Source organism: Homarus americanus, unplaced genomic scaffold, assembly GCF_018991925.1.
Source record: "Homarus americanus isolate GMGI-L3 unplaced genomic scaffold, GMGI_Hamer_2.0 scaffold60514, whole genome shotgun sequence".
Classification (NCBI taxonomy): domain Eukaryota; kingdom Metazoa; phylum Arthropoda; class Malacostraca; order Decapoda; family Nephropidae; genus Homarus; species Homarus americanus.
Genome location: NW_024745828.1, coordinates 1 through 21,732, shown reverse-complemented (window position 1 = coordinate 21,732; position 21,732 = coordinate 1). Strand labels below are relative to the sequence as shown.

The following is a 21,732-nucleotide window of genomic DNA, read 5'->3' as shown; positions in this document are numbered from 1 at the left end:
CCATCACTACTTGTATTATAAAGACATTTTAACCATCACTATATGTATTATAAAGACATTTCAACCATCACTACTTGTACTGTATTATAAAGACATTTCAACCATCACTACTTGTATTGTAAAGACATTTTAACCATCACTATTTGTATTATAAAGACATTTCAACCATCACTACTTGTACTGTGTTATAAAGACATTTCAACCATCACTACTTGTACTGTATTATAAAGATATTTCAACCATCACTACTTGTATTGTAAAGACATTTCAACCATCACTACTTGTACGGTGTTATAAAGGCATTTTAACCATCACTATTTGTATTATAAAGACATTTCAACCATCACTACTTGTATTGTAAAGACATTTCATCCATCACTAGTTGTAATGTATTATAAAGACATTTCAACCATCACTAGTTGTACTGTATTATAAAGACATTTCAACCATCACTACTTGTACGGTTTTATGAAGACATTTCAACCAACACTACTTGTATTATAAAGACATTTTAACCATCACTACTTGTACTGTATTATAAAGACATTTCAACCATCATTTCTTGTATTATAAAGGCATTTCAACCATCACTACTTGTATTGTAAAGACATTTCATCCATCACTAGTTGTAATGTATTATAAAGACATTTCAACCATCACTAGTTGTACTGTATTATAAAGACATTTCAACCATCACTACTTGTACGGTTTTATGAAGACATTTCAACCAACACTACTTGTATTATAAAGACATTTTAACCATCACTACTTCTACTGTATTATAAAGACATTTCAACCATCACTACTTGTACGGTGTTATGAAGACATTTCAACCAACACTACTTGTATTATAAAGACATTTTAACCATCACTACTTCTACTGTATTATAAAGACATTTCAACCATCACTAGTTGTACTGTATTATAAAGACATTTCAACCATCACTACTTGTACGGTTTTATGAAGACATTTCAACCAACACTACTTGTATTATAAAGACATTTTAACCATCACTACTTCTACTGTATTATAAAGACATTTCAACCATCACTACTTGTACGGTGTTATGAAGACATTTCAACCATCACTACTTGTATTATAAAGACATTTTAACCATCACTACTTGTACTGTATTATAAAGACATTTCAACCATCACTACTTGTACGGTGTTATAAAGACATTTCAACCAACACTACTTGTATTATAAAGACATTTTAACCATCACTACTTGTACTGTATTATAAAGACATTTCAACCATCATTACTTGTACTGTATTAAAAAGACATTTCAACCATCACTAGTTGTACTGTATTATAAAGACATTTCAACCATCACTACTTGTATTATAAAGACATTTTAACCATCACTACTTGTACGGTGTTATGAAGACATTTCAACCAACACTACTTGTATTATAAAGACATTTTAACCATCACTACTTGTACTGTATTATAAAGACATTTCAACCATCATTTCTTGTATTATAAAGGCATTTCAACCATCACTATTTGTATTATAAAGACATTTCAACCATCACTACTTGTACTGTATTATAAAGACATTTCAACCATCACTACTTGTACGGTGTTATGAAGACATTTCAACCATCACTACTTGTATTATAAAGACATTTTAACCATCACTACTTGTACTGTATTATAAAGACATTTCAACCATCACTACTTGTACGGTGTTATGAAGACATTTCAACCATCACTACTTGTATTATAAAGACATTTTAACCATCACTACTTGTACTGTATTATAAAGACATTTGAACCATCACTACTTGTACGGTGTTATAAAGACATTTCAACCAACACTACTTGTATTATAAAGACATTTTAACCATCACTACTTGTACTGTATTATAAAGACATTTCAACCATCATTTCTTGTATTATAAAGGCATTTCAACCATCACTATTTGTATTATAAAGACATTTCAACCATCACTAGTTGTACTGTATTAAAAAGACATTTCAACCATCACTAGTTGTACTGTATTATAAAGACATTTCAACCATCACTACTTGTATTATAAAGACATTTTAACCATCACTACTTGTACGGTGTTATGAAGACATTTCAACCAACACTACTTGTATTATAAAGACATTTTAACCATCACTACTTGTACTGTATTATAAAGACATTTCAACCATCATTTCTTGTATTATAAAGGCATTTCAACCATCACTATTTGTATTATAAAGACATTTCAACCATCATTACTTGTACTGTATTAAAAAGACATTTCAACCATCACTAGTTGTACTGTATTATAAAGACATTTCAACCATCACTACTTTTATTGTAAAGACATTTCAACCATCACTAGTTGTACTGTATTATAAAGACATTTCAACCATAACTAGTTGTACTGTATTATAAAGACATTTCAACCATCACTACTTTTATTGTAAAGACATTTCAACCATCACTAGTTGTACTGTATTATAAAGACATTTCAACCATCACTAGTTGTACTGTATTATAAAGACATTTCAACCATCACTAGTTGTACTGTATTATAAAGACATTTCAACCATCACTAGTTGTACTGTATTATAAAGACATTTCAACCATCACTAGTTGTACTGTATTATAAAGACATTTCAACCATCACTACTTTTATTGTAAAGACATTTCAACCATCACTAGTTGTACTGTATTATAAAGACATTTCAACCATCACTATTTGTATTATAAAGACATTTCAACCATCATTACTTGTACTGTATTAAAAAGACATTTCAACCATCACTACTTTTTATTGTAAAGACATTTTAACCATCACTAGTTGGGTACTGTATTATAAAGACATTTCAACCATAACTAGCGCTTGTACTGTATTATAAAAAGACATTCTAAATCCATCACTACTTTTATTGTAAAATATTTCAACCATCACTAGTTGTACTGGTATTATAAAGACATTTCAAATCCATCACTCAGTTGGTACTGTATTATGTTATTATTTCAACCATCACTAAGTTGTACTGGGTATTATAAAGACATTTCAACCATCACTATTGTACCGTATTATAAAGAGATTAACCATCACTAGTTGTACTGTATTATAAAAAGACATTTTAACCATCACTACTTTTTATTGTAAAGACATTTCAACCATCACTTCAGTTGTACTGTAATATAAAGACATTTCAACCATCACTACTTTTATTGTAAAGATGATTTCATCACTAGTTGTACTGTATTAAAAGACATTTTAACCATCACTAGTTGTACTGTATTATAAAAGACATTTCAACCATCACTACTTTTATTGTAAAGACATTTCAACCATCACTAGTTGTACTGTATTATAAAGACATTTCAACCATAACTAGTTGTACTGTATTATAAAGACATTTCAACCATCACTACTTGTATTATAAAGACATTTCAACCATCACTATTTGTATTATAAAGACATTTCAACCATCATTACTTGTACTGTATTAAAAAGACATTTCAACCATCACTAGTTGTACTGTATTATAAAGACATTTCAACCATCACTACTTGTATTGTAAAGACATTTCAACCATCACTAGTTGTACTGTATTATAAAGACATTTCAACCATCACTATTTGTACTGTATTATAAAGACATTTCAACCATCACTACTTGTACAGTGTTATGAAGACATTTCAACCAACACTACTTGTATTATAAAGACATTTCAACCATCACTAGTTGTATTATAAAGATATTTCAACCATCAATACATTGTCTCACTGTTCAGTCCCAAAAACTTCTTCTTCCATCAATAGTTCATTACCGGTGTATGTAAGTACCACTATGTTTTTCACTACAACGGTACAGCAAAGTATATTTTTTTAGCACGAAACTGTTATTTTATTGTCTAATCATAACTACATATAACACCACCCATCATAACTACATATAACATCATCCATCATCACTACATATAATACCATCCATCATCACTACATAATAACACCTTCCATCACCACTACATACAACAAGGGGGACCGGTGGTAGAAGCGGTACCGCTCTTGCCTCGCAAGCAAGATGTCACGGGTTCGATTCCCGGGCCGGTGGAAGTTGTTTGGACATACTTCCTAGCCCCCATTAGTCCCTGTTCACCTAGCAATAAAGTAGGTACCTGTTGTAAGTCGAAAGTTGCGAATTCGTATTGAGGGAGTTGTTGGAGCTTCCAATATCTTGATGACATAAACCATTGACTCTTCAGGCTTCTACACCCTTGACTCTTCAGGCTTCTACGCCCTTAACTCATGAGACATAAAGGCAAGCATGAACTTAGCATGCTTCTCTGTTGGGCACTGTAAACGCTTCTGCGCTTCACCTTACACAAGGATGTACGGGGGTGCCTAATAAAAAAAAAAAAAACTACATATAACATCATCCATCATCACTACATATAACACCATCCATCATCACTACATATAACACCATCCATCATCACTACAGATCGGTAAAGTAGTTTCCGAGATTCTCGTGCGGACACACAAACAAACACACACACCCACAAACAGACATACTTCTTTGTTTTATATACAGTATATAGATTCTAAACACCACTTCTTGTATTTTAAGGATATTTTGACCATTACTACCTGTATAATAAGGATATTTCAAGCAATACTTCTCGTATTTTTTCTAAGATTAATGGGAGTAAATATGGTTCCAGTGGTCAAGATAATGCTGTGATAATAACAATTTTATGTTAAGCATAGAAGCAACAATGGGTGTATATAAGGCAACAAAAACAAAAGTATGTTAGTGGGATGAAAAGGCATGAGAGAGAACAGAAGACTAAGAACAAGAGGAAAGGATAAAGTAAAGGAGTTGGTGGGTGAGTGTGATGCTAGGGTAGATGGACAAAGAAAAAGGATAGGCAGGTAAGAATGATGTTTGGATGGAGGTGTGTGAGAAAAAACACCTGGACCTGTAATGATATAGTGATGGTTCAAGGTGATCCTGTATAAATAACTTTATTTTACTCCGACATGAAATAAAAACTATATAATTATAAAGTATAAACAAGTCAGTAAACACCTTAACCTCTTACTTATAAGCTTCACCTCACACGGCAGAGTACCTGGAGGTGGTCCGCGACTCTCTGGCCACTGTGAGTGAAGACTGTAACACACAGATAAAAGAAGCTCACCAGCAGCTGGACCTGTTGCTGCTGGACCAGACAGGCTGGGACACCATCACCACAGAGTTCAGGTAAATAACTCCATTATTAATGTCCTTCGGTGTCCTTCTGGTAGACCAGATAGACAGGAGCTCCATCACCATAGAGTTCCGATAAATAAATCCTTTATTAACGTCATTCTGTGCCCTAGTAGCACACCAAGCAGTATGGAACCACCCACACACACACACACACACACACAGGTTGGGACATCATCACCACATACACAAATACTAATGCTATTTTGCTGTCAGTCAGGATAGAGTATGACGATCATCCAGCTAGGATACAATGATATGAGTTATTAAGGATGTCACCTTCGTCGATGAACTCTGAGGTGACTCCAGAGGTCAATATGGGACCTGTATGGCTGTCCACAGATGGTACACGTGTGGAGGGCTTCATCTAGTGCGGGAGGGGCGCCGGTAGCGTCTTTCCAGCGTTGGCGCTTGTCTGCCTCGATATCCAGTAGGGCTAAATCAAAAGTACTGACACCTTCTCGTGTGGTGCTCCTCCAAATTTTTCGACGTGGAATGATCGTCTCATATGTGAGGGGTCAATTTGGTACTTTTCAGTTTTGTCTTGAAATTACCCTCATACCTTTTCCGTTGCCCGTTAGTGTTATGTTTACCAATCGTTAGGTGACTGTTAAATAAGCTGTTTTGGCAGTCTACTGTCGTCCATGTGGGTAACAGGGCCATTGGCCAATATAACGAGAATACTTGCATTAGTTCTCTTGTCTTCCCAGCGAACTTGGAAGATGGAAGGTAGATTATGTTGGTGAAAGTTTTCAAGTGCCTTGAAGTGCCTCCTGTATGTGATCCAAGTCTCGCTGCCATATAGCAGGGTGGGAGGACCACTGCTCGATATACGTGCAGTTTTGCAAATAATTTCAGCTCCCTACAGCTGAAGACATGGGTATGGAGTTCGCCCAAGGCTTGAGATGCACATCTGATCTGATGTTGAATCTCTTCATCGATGTTTGCGGTGATGGACAGGTGGGAGCCGAGATACTGAAAGTGAGTAATATTAGAGAGGATATTTCCGTTAACCTGGATGGGTGGTGGAAGTGTGGTTGAACCAAGAGCAGGCTGAAGGAGATTCTGAGTCTCGTGTACAATCCCTGACGAAATTTTCACTACAGTCAAGGTGGAGGGTGCAAGGTCCTCCTATCCTTACTGGACGACGGGTCCGCTGTACCAGCCATTGCCTACCTCCCTCCCTCCCTGCACACACTACACACAAACACAAACAAGCACCCTCGCAGTTCAACAATTGAGCTCTGATACTTCCATTTGTCAATAAGGACTTGGGAAGGATGCCATGGTTTTGTTAACAAACTGACGAATTAGTTTACTCAAGCAAGTTTTACATTATTTTACATAATAAGTTACATCATTATTAGATAATCATGACGTGTTGCAGAGTGTGTTTTGGTGGCTGGGGTACGCAACGGTATCAGAATCCTCCAAGCTGTATTGTCCCTCAGAATGGGAGCCAGAAGACTAATCATGAATGTGAGAAATAATATGGTTCATATGAGAAGGCTTTATCACTCTCCATGATAATGGTCCTATCCAATGAGGATTAAAAATGAAAGGAAAGTGCGGCGTTCTTCAAGAGTAGCCCGTGCGTACTCTGATGTGTTACCAAATACTCTTTATCAATACCATTTTTACCCCCCCGGGGTTCAACCCCTCCATCATCAAGTGCATGAGAAAGGTACTAATTAAAAAATCGGCTCAGGAGTAACTGCTTTAAAACTTGGAACCCTATTCCTTGCCTATACCCCTATACTGTCTTCAGTATGAGACTTTTCATTTATTATTAATACTTACCTAATTATTGTTATTAGAATATTTCAATTCATTATGTATTATTACCGCCACAGTAAGATAAACTAGACGAGAGAGAGGGGGTGAGAGGAGAGACATAGTGTTGACAACGAATTTTGCTGAGGTATTTAAATAGGCGACAGCCACTCAGCTGTATGACTGCCTGAGGGATAGTCTATCGCCTCCTACCGTAGAGACAACATCTTTCGTTCGACCAACATATACCAAGAGGATATTATATTTGTTCTCGTTGGTCAAACCTTAGACCCCAAAACGTGAGTGTGATTGTGGACTATTAAATCCTCTAAAAACTCTAAATAACTTTAATAAGTATATTTATGTACTGTATATTGATTATATTATACAAATTGTCTCCTGATGTATCAACAGTTGTAACATGTGAGTTATATTTAAGAGGTTAATAGGTTATGTACTGTCCTGATATACCATCATTTGTTATATGTGAATTGTTCTTTAACAAGTTTTGACAGAATTATACTCTTCGCGTCATCGTTGTGGGTCTTATTATCCAGCACAAATCAATAACGCTCCTATGAGAGTTAACATGTATTATACCATATGGCACGCTGGAAATCAATCAATACAGGCAATGCGATCTCAGTAAATGATTTACATAATTATGTAGATATTGTAGTATTACTTCAATCCCATATACATACTGTTGACGCTCATAGGAGCGTTATTGGTTTGTTGCCGGAGAAATAAACCCTCAACGTTGACGCGTACCATATAATTCGGTCAAAACCTGTTAAAGAACAATTCACATATAACAACAAGATCTCCTGCTGGACCCGGAACTGTGAAGACCGCCCTCTCTCTGGTGCCATTGTTGGCCATCTTCCCGGACCTGACCATCCACCACTGACATCGTCGACAACAACTCACGAGCGTTTTCGGCTTATCGAGCCCTCCCCACTGGAGGTGTGAGTGACCCACACTCCAGCTGGAGAGCAGCTATAGCTCGATATTCCCGACGTGGTTTGAGCTCTTTTCCTTCTACTGCTATTTTTCCTTTTTTCGCTCTGGCCTAGGGACCTGCACCCTCAAAAAGTGTATTAGTCCTGCGGTCCCCCCTGTAACTGTTCACCTTCCTCCCAGGAGATTGTGAACACGAAAGGGGGTTGGAGCAAGAACCCATCCCAGCCGAGTCTTTCCAGGAAAACCGTGATCGTGCGGGTCCACCTGGAAAGAGGGTAGCAATCCTTATCCTTCCCCAATAGGCACACTTAGCTCACGTCTATAAGTGAGCAGTCACATACACTAGGAAGTAGGCTTCCCCAACGGGGCTCCGGGAGAGAAGCTCAGGAACCACTCTACGACCACCAGCCAGTGGGGAGTGCTGAAATTCCTCTGCTACTTACTCAACCGGAATAGGTAGGTTTTAATAAAAAAAAACAAAAAACAACAACCACCGGTTATGGAGCGCGTACGCCCTCCTAACCGAGACCCGTGCCTGAACCGCCAACCTGACGACCCGAACTACGACAGGCTCCGCACAGAGAAAGCGGACCAGTTACGCACCTTCAATAAAGCCCTAAAAAGCAGGAACACTGCCACCACCTCCAACAACTCCACCACCACTGCTACCGCCACTGAGGACGACAACTGGACGAAGGTAGAAAACAAAAAACGCCGACGTGCTTCTTCGGGAAACGAATGCCGTCAAGCAGCCCAAAAGGCACCCATCACCACCACCAGCTCACCTCCAACGACACTGCCAAAATTCCGGATCACGAAAACGGACACAAAAACGACATATGCCGCCATCACAGAGATAGAAAAGCTAAATCCACTGGCCAAGTTCTCAGTGCGCCCCAACCTAAAGGGGGAGATGATTATTCACCCCAAAGACAAGGACTCCGCCACCACCCTCGACACTTACCTGCAAAACACCACCACCATTGCATCAACCAAGCTGGACCCCGCCCAGAAACTGATGAAGTCGGTAGTCCTCCGGTACCCAAAGGAACTACCCCTCGAACCCGTGGAGAACCACCCGAAGATCCTAAAAGCCGAGAGATGCTCTCCCCCGTCCGACAAGACGGCCACCACAAAACAAGTGCTCATAACGCACTACGGTTCACCCCCCAGCACCATAGACCTCAAAACCTGGGGGATCTACGAAGTGAGGCCCTTCGTCCCAGAGCCCCTGCGGTGCTTCAGATGCCAGAAATACGGGCACCATCAGACAAGGTGCACGTACAAGGAAATCTGCGCAGTCTGCGCACAGAAGGACGGCACACACTCCTGCCTCACCAAGTTGAAAAATGGAGAAAAAATTGCCCCCAAGTGTGCCAACTGCGGGGGCAAACACCACGCCTGGAACCCTGGATGCTCCGAGAGGACAAAGAGGGTCCAGGCAAACCGACCAGCAGCAAGACCGGCCCCCACCGCCTGCACACTAGCCCCATCAAGTACCTTCGTGTCGGGAACCCAAAGGCCAAAACAACAAAGCCAACCTCCTCAGCCGGTCAACACCCAAAGTGCAGCCCAGTTTCCTGGCCTCACTACGGCCACACCTCAGCCACCCAAGCAGCGGACAACGACAACCACAAAAAAGACAAAAGAAGCACACACCAAGGCACCAGAAGGAATGATACACGTATCAGACCTAGCCAAGGTACTGACAACCTTCGCGGAGGGCCTAGCCGGACTACTGGGCCACAAGATCCAACCCACACAGCTCCAAATACTCATGGGGAGCGTCCTCGGGCAAGTTGCCACAGCTCCAGCCACCTCAGTGGAGGAAGCCACGCCGGTCCTCACACGAGTGACAGCCGAGGTACACTCTACACCGAAAAAGGCCACCAGAGAACCCAAGATACCGACAGCTCCCAGAAAGAAATTGGACGTTTCAATTCCCCTGAACCGAACCACGGCCCAGAAGGCAAAAACCACAGAACAAGAAGATATGAACCTGATCCAGTCGGAATCGGACTTGAACATTTCCATCGAGGACCACCAGAAGTCCCCGATGAAACAGTGGTGGAAAACATCAGCACCCTGAACATCCTTACATGGAGCGCTCAGGGCATCAAAAACAAGAAACACCTCCTGCAAGAAGCAGCAGTCAAGGACAAGCTTGACATCATATTGCTACAAGAAACACTTCTACAAGAACACCACTGTTTCAAATTCAGTGGTTACAAGACATACAGGAGGCATTTCACGCAGGCGTCAACAAGAGGATGTATGATCTTGGTCAAGTCAAGCATACCCTCCTCCGAGGTCACGCAGCAATTTCTATGTGGGGAAAACATCGAGACACAGGCCGTCAAAGTAACCCTCCAAGAGCGGGAATTAACTGTTTACAACATCTACAAGAACCCAAGGGGCTCACTGGAGGTGACTCAATTATTCGCTTCGGCCGCTGACCACGCCACACTCATAGGAGGGGATTTCAACGCACATCATCCCTTCCTAAGCTCGGTAAGCCCCACAAATGAAGATGGCCTACACCTATATACCACCTTTCAAGACACACCCGAGATCTGCCTCCTGAACACCGGAGAGCCCACCCACACTAGGGAGGAAGGCTAGATCTAACCTTCGTCTCCAGTGCACTACAGCCTTCGGCCTCCTGGCAGCTACACCCCACGCTGACCAGCAACCACTTCGCCACCCTAACAACGCTGAAGGTGAATAAACTCCCCACTCCACCCCCGCCGAGATGGAGATACAATACCCAAAAGGCAGACTGGGGACTCTTTAAGACACACCTGGCTAAGTGGCGCGAAAAATCACAGCCGGCCGGCGCAGCACCCGTGGACGAGACAGCCCTCCACCAACAATTGGTCGAGGTGTTTCACCAAGCGGCAGATGAGGCTATCCCAAAAACAAAACCCACATCACGACAGTACAATGATTACTGGAACTACTGTCCCAGGGTGAAAGAACTCAACCACAGAGTGAACATGGCCCGAAGAACTACAGGAGACATCCCACGGAAACAAACAGACATCTCCTGCAAGTCATAGTTAAGGATACCAGGGAAGAGAAGGAAGAAATAAAAAACGTAAGCTGGCTCAAGTGGTGCTCCGAACTGAACGAGCACACCTCCCTTGGCAAGATGTGGGCCCAGATCCGAAGGGCATCTGGGAAGGCAACACCACCACCACCAACCCATCCCAACCCAGAAGAGGAAGCCGAGAGACTTGCAAAAGTGTTCTCTGACCGGGCAGCAACGAAAAACCTCCCGAGACAGGCGGAGGAGACACAACGGCGTCTGCGACAGGTCAGACTCCAGATGCTCGAAGAGGCCTGCAACAGTGAAAATGACACCGACAGACCTTTCAACCAGCAAGAACTCCAGAAGTCGCTAAAACGAAGCAAGGACACAGCACCAGGGGCCGACAGGATAACCTACTCCATGCTTTCCCATGCCGGTAAAGCCGGACACGAGGCTTTGCTACAAGTCATCAACGCTTCGTGGACAGCACAAACACTTCCACCGGAATGGAAGAAGGCAGATATACAGCCCATTCCGAAGCCCAGAGAACCAGACAAACCGAGACCCATCTCCCTTCTCAGCTGCATAGCGAAGACGGGAGAAAGAATGGCTCTCAATCGACTCAAGTGGAAAGTAGGCAGCCCACACCCTCACATTTTTGCTTACACCGAGAACACCGGCACAGGCAACAACATCGCCGAGATACTCAGCACAGTGGACTACAAACCAGCTCTGGTGGTCTTCCTCGACCTGGAGAAGGCCTTCGAACTAGCAAATCCACTGGCCATCACAACGACGCTCGCTGAAAAAGGCGTCAAAGGAAGGTTGCTGGGGTGGATCCAGAACTACCTCACACAGAGAGAAGCAAGAGTACGCTTTCAGGGAGCAACCTCAAGCTACAGGGTCCATGAAAACGGAACCCCACAGTCCAATGCTGTTCAATGTCCTGATGGAAAATCTTGTCAAACTTCCTTTCAGACAAACAGCCAAGCTCCTATGCTATGCAGACGACTTACAGCTTATAGTAAGAGGATCAAACAGACTAGCCAACACGCAACACGCACTCCAACTTATAGAAGAGGAGTGCAACAGACTTGGACTCAAGATAAATCTAGCCAAGTCGAAAGCGATGGCCATCTGCACAGACACACCAGACAAGATGCTCTCCATACAAAACACGCCGGTAGTCTGGACCAATACCCACCAGTGTCTTGGAATCTGGTTCGACCAGAAACTCACTTTCAAGCCGCAACTCGAGTATCTCAGGCACAGGACGAAGAGCAGACACAATATAATGAGGTCGCTCACCAGCATGTATCCGCAGAGCAAATTCCTTTCATGCCTAAAGCCTACCACACGGCCGCACTCAGATCAAGGATTACAGCCCAGCACCAATAACGAGAGAAGACTGCGCTGTTTAGAAGCCATCCAAAAAGAGGATCAAGTGCCTGGAGCACCCATGTACCAGAATTTGTGTCTTGCAAATGGAACTGAACCACCACCTTGGCAGTACGAATACAGTGTGACAGCAGGAGGATTCTTGAGTTTGAGTTGGTGGCGTGGGGTTTGGAGTGAGGGGGGAGGAGGGAATCGTTGGGTGAGGGTTAAGGAGAGGTTAGGTTTAATTTGGGGGGGAATTTTTTTTTTTTTGGGTGTGGTTATAGGGAAGTTATTAATACAAGGGAGGTGGGAGGGGAGTGTTTGGTCTGTTTAGTATGGAGGGATTTCTGTCTCTGAATCTGCGTGGGAGTATGATGTTGTCGAAATAATCCTGCCATTGAGGGTAAGTAGTGAGGAGTGATTCTATTTGTTTGTCACCTAGTTGTCTCCAGTAGATGTTAAGTGGGGGGAGGGAGCTGAGTTCATGTAGATGACTATTTCGGATGAAGGATGACCAGTGTGTGTTGTGGATGAATCTTAGTGCTTTGTTTTGTATGACGAAGTTTCTTGGCGTATGATGGTGGTGCTAGCTGGAGTGTGTTAGGTGCATAAGTCAATAATGGGCGTATGAGGGCTTTGAATAGGTGTGTTTTGGTTTTGATTGATGCGGTTCTGAATCTGTATATATTCCCGAGTGTTTTGTTTGCGATCAAAGCCTTCATATTGGTGTGTAGTGTCATGGTGAGGGTGTCGTTGAATGTGACTCCTAGGATTGTGTTTGTTCGTTTGATAGTTATAGGTGAAGGGTAGGCGATGTAGGGGTTTAGGTAAATGTGACGTGGTTGTCGTCTTTTGGTGTCGAAGTAGGTGATTTGTGCTTTGTTCGGGTTGGTTTGTATTCGCCATCGGAGTTCCCATTGTGTAACTTGTTCGAGTTCCCTGTGTGCTTTGTCTGTTAGGTGATCAAGAGTTCTGTGTCTGACTAGTTTGGGTTACATCGTCGGCGTATTGTATTGTCAGAGAGTCGATGTGTAAGGGGTCGGGTAAGTCGTTTGTGTAAAGAATGTATAGTGTTGGGGACAGGACTGATCCTTGTGGGACTCCTGCATGCAGTGTGAAGTGGTCAGAGTAGGCAGGTGTGACTTTTATCCTCATTTTTCTGTCTGTTAGGAAGTTACATAGTAATTGTTGTGATTTTTGAGGGAGGTTAAAATTGGTGCATATCTTGTACTTTAATCCATCGTGCCAAACTGTGTCGAAGGCTTTTTGTACGTCTTTTGTAATGAGTGCTATCTTGTATGCATCTTTGTTCATGTGGAGGTAGTTTGTGATTATATTGAGTGCGTCTTGAGTTGAGTGGTGTGCTCTGAAGCCGAACTGCTTGTAGGACAGAAGTTGTTCATCTTCAAGGTGGTATCTGAGGCGGGTGTTGTATAGTCTTTCAAAAGTTTTGCCTAAGACTTCTAGTATGCTGATCGGTCTGTAGTTTTGAGGATCTGTTGGGTTTTTGTTTGGTTTAGGTATCATGACGGCTGTGGCTGTCTTAAAGAGCTTTGGGAAGTATCCTGTAGCCAGTTGGGTGTTGTAGAGGTATGTAATGGCTGTGACTGTTTCTGGGGGCAGGTGCTTCAGGATTGCTTGACCAATATTGCTGTCACCTGGTGTTTTCTTTTTGGTTTTGTCCAGTGCTTGTTTGACTTCTGTTGGGGTGAAAGGAGCAGTGAGGGTGTGGTCCTGTGTGAGAGTGGAGGTATCTATTGTGTTGTCAGGAGTTGTTCTGTCGTGAAGTGTTTGCATGTGTGTGGTGATGTTGTTTATGTGGTTTAAGATGTACCTTTGTTGTGTGGGGGGTGTGGGTGGTAAATGTGTTCCCAGTGTTGTTTTAGTGTTTGTGCTACGTCGACTGGCTCATTGATCTTCCTACCATTTACTAGCAGGTGATCAAAGGGGGGTTTTGCAGTTCCTTTCAGCTTGGCGATCCTTTGCCAAAATTCTCGGGGGTTATGTGTTCTGTGTTCCTGGGCAGCCTCTACGAGTTTTGCCCAGTGAACCTCATGGTCTTGACGGAGGCTGTGGATGATGTGTGTTCTTAGTGTGGAGATGTCTGTGTAAACTGGTGCTAGGTTAAGTTTGTTTAGTTCGAATCGTGTCCTGTAGCAGTGAAGTAGGCGTTGAGTTCTTATGGAGGGTGTGAAGGAGTATTTTTTCTTGAACCGGTGTTTAGGAATGTGGGTATCTGCTATGGCGGTGATAGTGTTGAAAAGGTGTGTCCAGGTTTCCTCAATCATCCTAGTGGGTTGGTGTTCGAGGTTGAGTGGGTATTGTTGTTCAGAGAGTGTGGTTTTGAAGGCATCCCAATCTGCGTGTTGATACTGGTATTGAGGTGAGGTTGTTGGGAGGAGGATGGGATTGTTGGAGAGGTGAAGAGTGATGGGAATGTGGTCTGAGCCTGATAGGGGGCCGGGAGTGATGTAGTGTTGGAATTGGAGGGCAGGGGTGTTGGTGATGACGATGTCTGGAGTGCCTTTGCCGTGAGCAGCGTAGAATGTGAGGAAGAAAGGGCCAATGTGGTGAAGGTTTTTGTGAGTGACCAAAGCGTGTAGTTGTTGGCCAAGGGGGTCGATGCGGTTGTGTTGGAATGCGGTGTGGTGTGCATTGAGGTCGGCCATTAGTATTACAGGTAGGTGTGAGTTGTTAAAGATGGAGTTTAGGTCTGTGAAGGGGATAAGCGAGTTAGGTCTTGAGTATGTTGTGCAGATGATCATCTGTCCGTGTTGAGTGTCGATCTTGACGGCCATGAAGTGTTTGAAGGCGAAGTTGGTGATGAATTCGTGTTTCATGGAGGATCTGATGAGGATAGCAACGCCCTCGAATAGTTCGTGGGGTGATTGTCTGCTTGTGTAGCCGAAGTGCCTGATTTTGGTGAATGTGCATGTTGAGTTGAGGAGGAGGATGTCTGGGTTGTGTTCTTGTATGAGGAAAGAGATGGCGTGTCTGCTTGAGTGATATGCTCTACAGTTGTATTGCATAATGGTGATCATGTTGTATAATTTGTTCTTGGTTACTTAAATGAGATTGAAATTCCGGGGTGCAGGGATGAGGTCTAACTTGTCGAGTGACTGTGAGCGAGGTCTGAGTGTGGTGTATGCAGGTGAGGGATGGGCGGTTACGTGACTGTGTGTGTGGGGGAGTCGGGAGGATGAGTGGAGTGTGCTAGGTTCGTGTCGGGGTTGTTTCCTGTTTCCTTTGGGGTAGTGCCGAATAGATTTACTTTGATTATAGATTTTGTTGGATGTGTGTATTTTATAATTCTTTTGCTGTCATGTGTGTAGGAAGAAAGGGGGGCGGTGTTCTTCCTCTTAGGTCTAGTGGTCTTGACCACTAGTTCTGTGGGGGGATGGGCTGCCATTTTATTCTTGGGAGTCTGAGGTGTTAGGGGAAGATTGGGTTTGGTTCGGATTTTTGTGGTCCGGGAGTTCATCGTAGTCGTGTGGGAAAAGTCAGGTGTAGGCAAGGTCAAGGTGGAGGGGCAGGGAGGTTTTGGACTGATTACTCTGGGGGGTGAGGTAATAGTAGATTGGTGAGATAAGTCAGGTGTGGGCATGGCAGAAGTGGAGGGGCGGAGGGAGATTGCAGTGGTTTCTCTGGGGGAAGGGGGTGGCATGCTGGTCCGGTCGGGGATGGGGGCAGTGGGGAAGATGAGGTCGGGACCGGTTCTGAAGGAATCAGGAATGTGTATGGTAGGGAGGCCGTTCTCCCTCAAACCATCAATTGCCAGTTTCAGAAAAAGAGACCTGTTTCCGTTGCTTAGGGTATGTGCCAGAAGTATGATAGTGGTGATTTTTGCGTCAATGTCGGGGGAGGGTGGGGGGGCGGTCAGGTTGTTGGTCCAGCAAGTGCGGGTGGGGAGGGTCGTGGCAGTAGGGAGTGAGTGGTGGGGAGGTGGAGGTGGTGCTGTGGGAGGTGCGGGTCGGCGGGGAGGGAGTGGTGTTGTGCTATTGTCGAGTCTGATTTTGCACTTGTTGCTGATGGCAGCGTGAGGGCCTTTACAGTTGCAGCATTTTGTTACCGTGGCAATGCAGTTTCGGTAGGAGTGGCCTTGATTGGCACACTTTGAGCAAGTTATTGTGTTACTGCAACGGTTGGTGCTGTGCCCGAATTGGTAGCAATTGAAACATTGGTGCACTTGTATGAAGTGTTGGAATTCAATGTCTCTTGAGGGGATGATATTGTTGCCGATTTGTATTCCGTAAGATTTTAATTTGATGGCGTCAGTTTGTGTAGCTGTAGTGATTTTTAACATGGGGAGAGTTCCCATCCGGGCTGCATATGTCATTTGGGAGGTGTTGTGTGAGTTGAGCTCATTCAAAAGGTTTGGGTTGTCAAGAATAGGTGGGATCACCCTCCTGCATATGAGGGTGCATTTTGCACGGTACTCAGGGGAACTGAGGACCGTTAAGCCATTGTCCCTCAGTCTGTTGTTCATTGCTGGGGAGTGGAATTGGTCGGCATCTTCATCAGTTTGTACAAAAATTTTGATGATATCGTCGTTTGTGAAGGAACGGATCTGAAATATCAAGGTCAGCTGGAAAATGAGTGAGGCGAGGTCTGTGCACGGTTGGATGGTACGGTCCACTTTAATTTTAATTGAAGGCATGTTTACTGATTTCAAATTTGGAGATTTATGGAGATCTCCCCTAACAGTCCCTGATTTCTTGCGCCCCTCACGTAGGGGAGGCCCTGCACTATCACAGAGGTCCCCAGGCGAATCGGCAGGCTGTGCTGACCCTCCACCCTTCACACAAACACGCACTAGCGAGGTGTGGGGACAGAGGGCGTTTCCAGACGAATACTCCCCTGTACGTCAGCTGACAGGGGAATAGGTCCTTTCACGGCACGGAAGAGAAGGATTACAGTAGAAGAAAAAGGTCTGAAAACTCACTGCCGACTCTCTCTTCACACCAAGCCCCTCAGCAGCATTCGGGATTCCTAAGGGAGGTCCGATACTGTAGGAGAGGCTCAATGTGTTGATTGAATCAACAGAATTGTCAGTTGGAGAATTGAAGTCAGGTGCTTTGGTTTTCCAAGGTACGTGGGAAGGTGGGAGAGGTCCAATGACTAGCCAATCAGCTGTGTCTGTTCCTTCTCCGACTTCCACTTCGCTCTGTGAGTGACTGCTACTGCTCCTGACTGCTGCTCCCGACTGCGACTGGCGACTCACTGGCATACAGCCAGAACAGAAAAATGCTAGTGACAGGGGGGAAGGAGGTTCAGAGGAAGAATAAAGGGAGGATGGAAGTGAATTTTAGAAGGAGAAAACAGGTGCAGTGGCTAAACACCGCTTGCGTGAGGGGGTAGGCAAAATGCCCTGAGGGTGCAACAATCACAATCAGGACGAGGCAGAGGGAGGGCGGGAGCAGGTCCGGGCAAGCAAAGGGCCAACGCGGGTGCTCTGGTTGTCGTCTAGCTTAGGCAGTGTTGGCAAAGCGGAGGAAGAACCGCCCGCCACGGCGGCGGTGCAAGCCGAGAAGCGCAGGTGGACGGACGCACAGGCCACACACGAACAAATTAACAGAGAAGGTGAAAACATGGAAATTTTGCTAGTCGTAGGGTTGTTTGGAGAAAGAAGAAGGTAAAGTCTTTGAGCTATGTCAAAGAGGAACAGAGCGAGTTGGAGGAAGGGTTTTGAATCTTTGAGCTTGAAATGTCAAAGTATTCATAGTAAGGAAGGATGAGCGTATCGTAGGAGAGTTTTTAGAAATAGCAGCAGACAGATTTGAGCTTTTTTGTCAAATTATGAACGGAGACGAGAATGAGATATAGGCTGAATGGTTTCAGTCTTGAGTTAGGTCGATTTTATTGAGAATTGGATGTCACAGACGTTGGGTATGTTTTGATTTGGTTCTGAGAGTTGTGGGTCTTTGAGCTATGTTAGAGAGAAATGGAGAGAGTTGGAGGAAGAGTTTTGAATCTTTGAGCTTGAAATATCAAAGTATTCGTAGTAAGGAAGGATGAGTGTATCGTAGGAGAGTTATTTAGTAATAGCAGGGGACAGATTTGAGCTTTGTCAAATTGTGAACGGAGATGAGAGTGAGATATAGGTTGTTTGGTTTCAGTCTTGAGTTAGGTCGATTTTGTTGACAGTGGCTGGTATAGAGGTTGGATATGTTTGATTTGGTTTTGGAGAGTTGTAGTGTTATGAGTGGCTTTGTCTGGCGGGAGGGGGGTGTTGTGTTTGGAGATTGGTTGTGGGAGGGGGTTGTATGTTGAGTTGAGGTGAATTAGAATTGCTTAGGGGGGTTGTTGTGTGAGTGTGTATGCGTTTGCGTGGAAATGTAGTAAGGGGAGAGGGGGAGGGTTAGGATAATTGATATAAGGTCAGGTATGGTTCGGGTTGTCGGGAGGAGGAGGAGAGGGAGGCGCAGGAGAGAGGGCTTTTGGAGGTTGTTAAGTTAATTGAGAAAGCGGAAGGATTCTCAGGTGTGATAGTAAGATTTGTGTTGCTAAATGAATCGTTGTATTGAGTCATAGGTTTTTTTTTTTTTTTTTTTTTTTTTTTTTTTTTTTTTAGGATATCGAAGGCTTATAGGCAAGGTCGGGTATATTAAGTTTTTCTTTTGGGAGGATTGAAGGTGCTGATTAGTGACTGATAGTGAGTTAGCTTTTTTTTTTTTTTTTTTTTTTTTTTTTTTTTGGGAGGATCAGAGAAGATTGGGTGGAAGTTAAGTTTTTTCTTTTGGGACATTGAAGCTGCGTTGATTAGTGATTGACGGGAGTTAGCATTTTTTTTTTTTTTTTTTTTTTTTTAGGGATTGTGAGTAAGGTTGGGTGGGTTAAGTTTTTCTTTTGGGAGGATTGTAGGTTTTGTTAGTGGTTGGCAGAGTTGGGTTAATCATTACATTCTTTCTTTCCTTTGGCTAGTAAAGGACTTCTGCAATTGCGGTAGGCTCTTGCAGGTATTGTGAGTTCTGGCCCCATTCTTGAGGGAGAGGGTTTGTGTACAGGTACATTGCACCCCTCCCCGACCTTATTGGCTAAGGGAGGTGCCCATAAAACAGTGTAGGTAACATTCTTGAGGGAGAGGGCTTGCGTACAGGCACTGTGGAACTCTCCCCGACCTTATTGGCTAAGGGAAACGTACATGTCATCCGAGTTAGTATGGGATGGGTAAGTTAGGTATTTGTTTTGGGAGGAGTGATAGGGTGTGGTTAGTTAATGGTAGAATGGTTATTTATTATTTTGTGTGGGATTGCTAGTAACGGCTGGGTATGTTAGGTTTTTATTTTGGGAGGAGTGATAGGGTGTGGTTAGTTAACGGTAAAATGGTGTTTTTTTTTTTTGTTTTTTTTTTTTGTGTGGGATTGCTAGTAACGGCTGGGTATGTTAGGTTTTTATTTTGGGGGGAAGAGACGGCCTAATTTCAGTGAGGCTGAAGTATACGCTCTTGTGACTGAGGTAGCCAAACGAAAAGAAATGATTTTAGGGAAGTTGGACTCAAGTAGTTGTACACTTCAACTCAAAAACCATGCCTGGGGTGAAGTGTTAAATGCGGTGAATGCTGTTGGTAGAGTCACCCGCAATGTTACTGAAATTCGGCGGAAGTTTTCTGATCTTCGTGTTAGCGTTAAGAAAAAAGCAGCACAAGATAAGAAATATGCTGGTGGAACAGGTAAGTCATAATATTGTTAGCGTGGTTATTGATTGATAATATGAAACAAACTTAACTATGGTTTTTCTGAGGTTTGGTACGATTTTACGTGTTTGTAAACTCAAGGAAGTAAGTAGTGTGGTGGCTCTCCATCGTGAATGAATACACATATTTTCCTTATATGAGCACATTCATTAAAAGAAACATCGTTCTTCGAATTTTTCCGTGTGAGTAAATAGTAAAAACTTTACCGTTCAACCTAATTTTTTTTTTCTTTTTACGTGGATTAACCAACCCAGGCACAGTCACTGACTCACGTCGGGGCCTGTAATAATAATTATTTAGTACTATTAATAAAAATACCACTTTATTAATAATAATATTAATAATAAATAACCATAAATACCGAAATGAAAACACAAAAAGTGAGAATCAATATACAGTATGTATGTTGTGTTGTCGATATTACGAGAAACAATTGCGACCCTGCAATTGTGTGTAAATGACACATTTAGTCAGATCAGCAACCTTAGACTTGCTCCTAATTTTCGTGATGCCATATGGCAGCAGGGTCTACCATTAGAGTACACATGATGCTTCCAATATCTTACCACCCGGTAGTCAGGGAAGTCTGTACTACTGTTAATAATTTCCCCACAACTTTTGGATTTTCTTATTATACCTATCATATAGATTACACAATTTTAAGACACACTTGTCATTGTGTCGCAACTGACGTGGAACAGAGATAGTTAATATGAGTTTGTGTGGCAGGGCGGCGGAGGCCTCCCGTTGGTAAAGGAAGCTAGGTTAGGTAGGTTTGGTTACTGTTATAAACTACATATTAATAATTACGTTATTTCAGACGGTAATGAAGGTCATAATGTATAAGTTGCCATAGAATTCCTTTTTTTATGTCGTTAATTTTCATTAATCAATAGATTTATATTCATATTTGGTATACATTAATATGTAAATTTTACTTTGTTAGGCTTATAGGCAAGGATGTTCTATCCTATGAGTTTACAACTAATACAGGTTGAAAATTTCTGGCTGCGACTATTTTTTTTTACTTATTTTACCATTTATTGTTTGTTACCTTAAATCTAATTAACTTTTGACATAGATAAAGGAGAATTTTTGTGGCTACAGCTACAATGATAGGTTAGGTTATAATGTTTGGAACTATTTCAGTAGATTCCTTTGTAACTATGATTTTTGCCAAATATAACATAGTTAGCGTATAGTGTATGTAACCACAGCTCACAGTAAGACAGTTATTATTTATATTTTCTCTTCAAGGTGGCGGCCCCCAAATTGAAATTACATACACTGCAATTGAAGATGCAATTCTTCAACTATTAGATCCAGCCTCTATACATGGGATTCCAGGGGATGTTGAAAGTGAAGAACCTATTACTGGTAATTCAGTCAAAATATTTTTCCAACCCCCTGATATATTTTGTTCTTTTCTGTCCTTGTTTTTATTTAAAAAAAAACTTTTGGAGACATTTTTTCACATCTTGATTTGGAAATACTGTACAGTATACTGATTTTTTATATAATTTTGAAAAATAACAACACTAGTAAGTTGGTTTCATTTCTAGCTTGTTTATTGCTTCCCTAAGTTATATATTAAATGTTGTTATAACTCGTATGTTAATGGACAAAATTGAGAAGTGCAAATATAAGAAATTTAACGCC

At 42.6% G+C, this 21,732-nt stretch overlaps 1 long non-coding RNA gene across 1 annotated transcript; it reads left to right on the top strand.

Moving 5' to 3' along the window:
- The first annotated feature begins 8,363 nt into the window (after window positions 1-8,363).
- On the top strand, window positions 8,364-21,481 carry LOC121878813. Its single transcript, XR_006091227.1, has 4 exons — window positions 8,364-8,380; window positions 17,956-17,960; window positions 19,788-20,049; window positions 21,331-21,481. It is a non-coding gene; the product is annotated as an uncharacterized LOC121878813 (long non-coding RNA).
- Window positions 21,482-21,732: the final 251 nt, after the last annotated feature.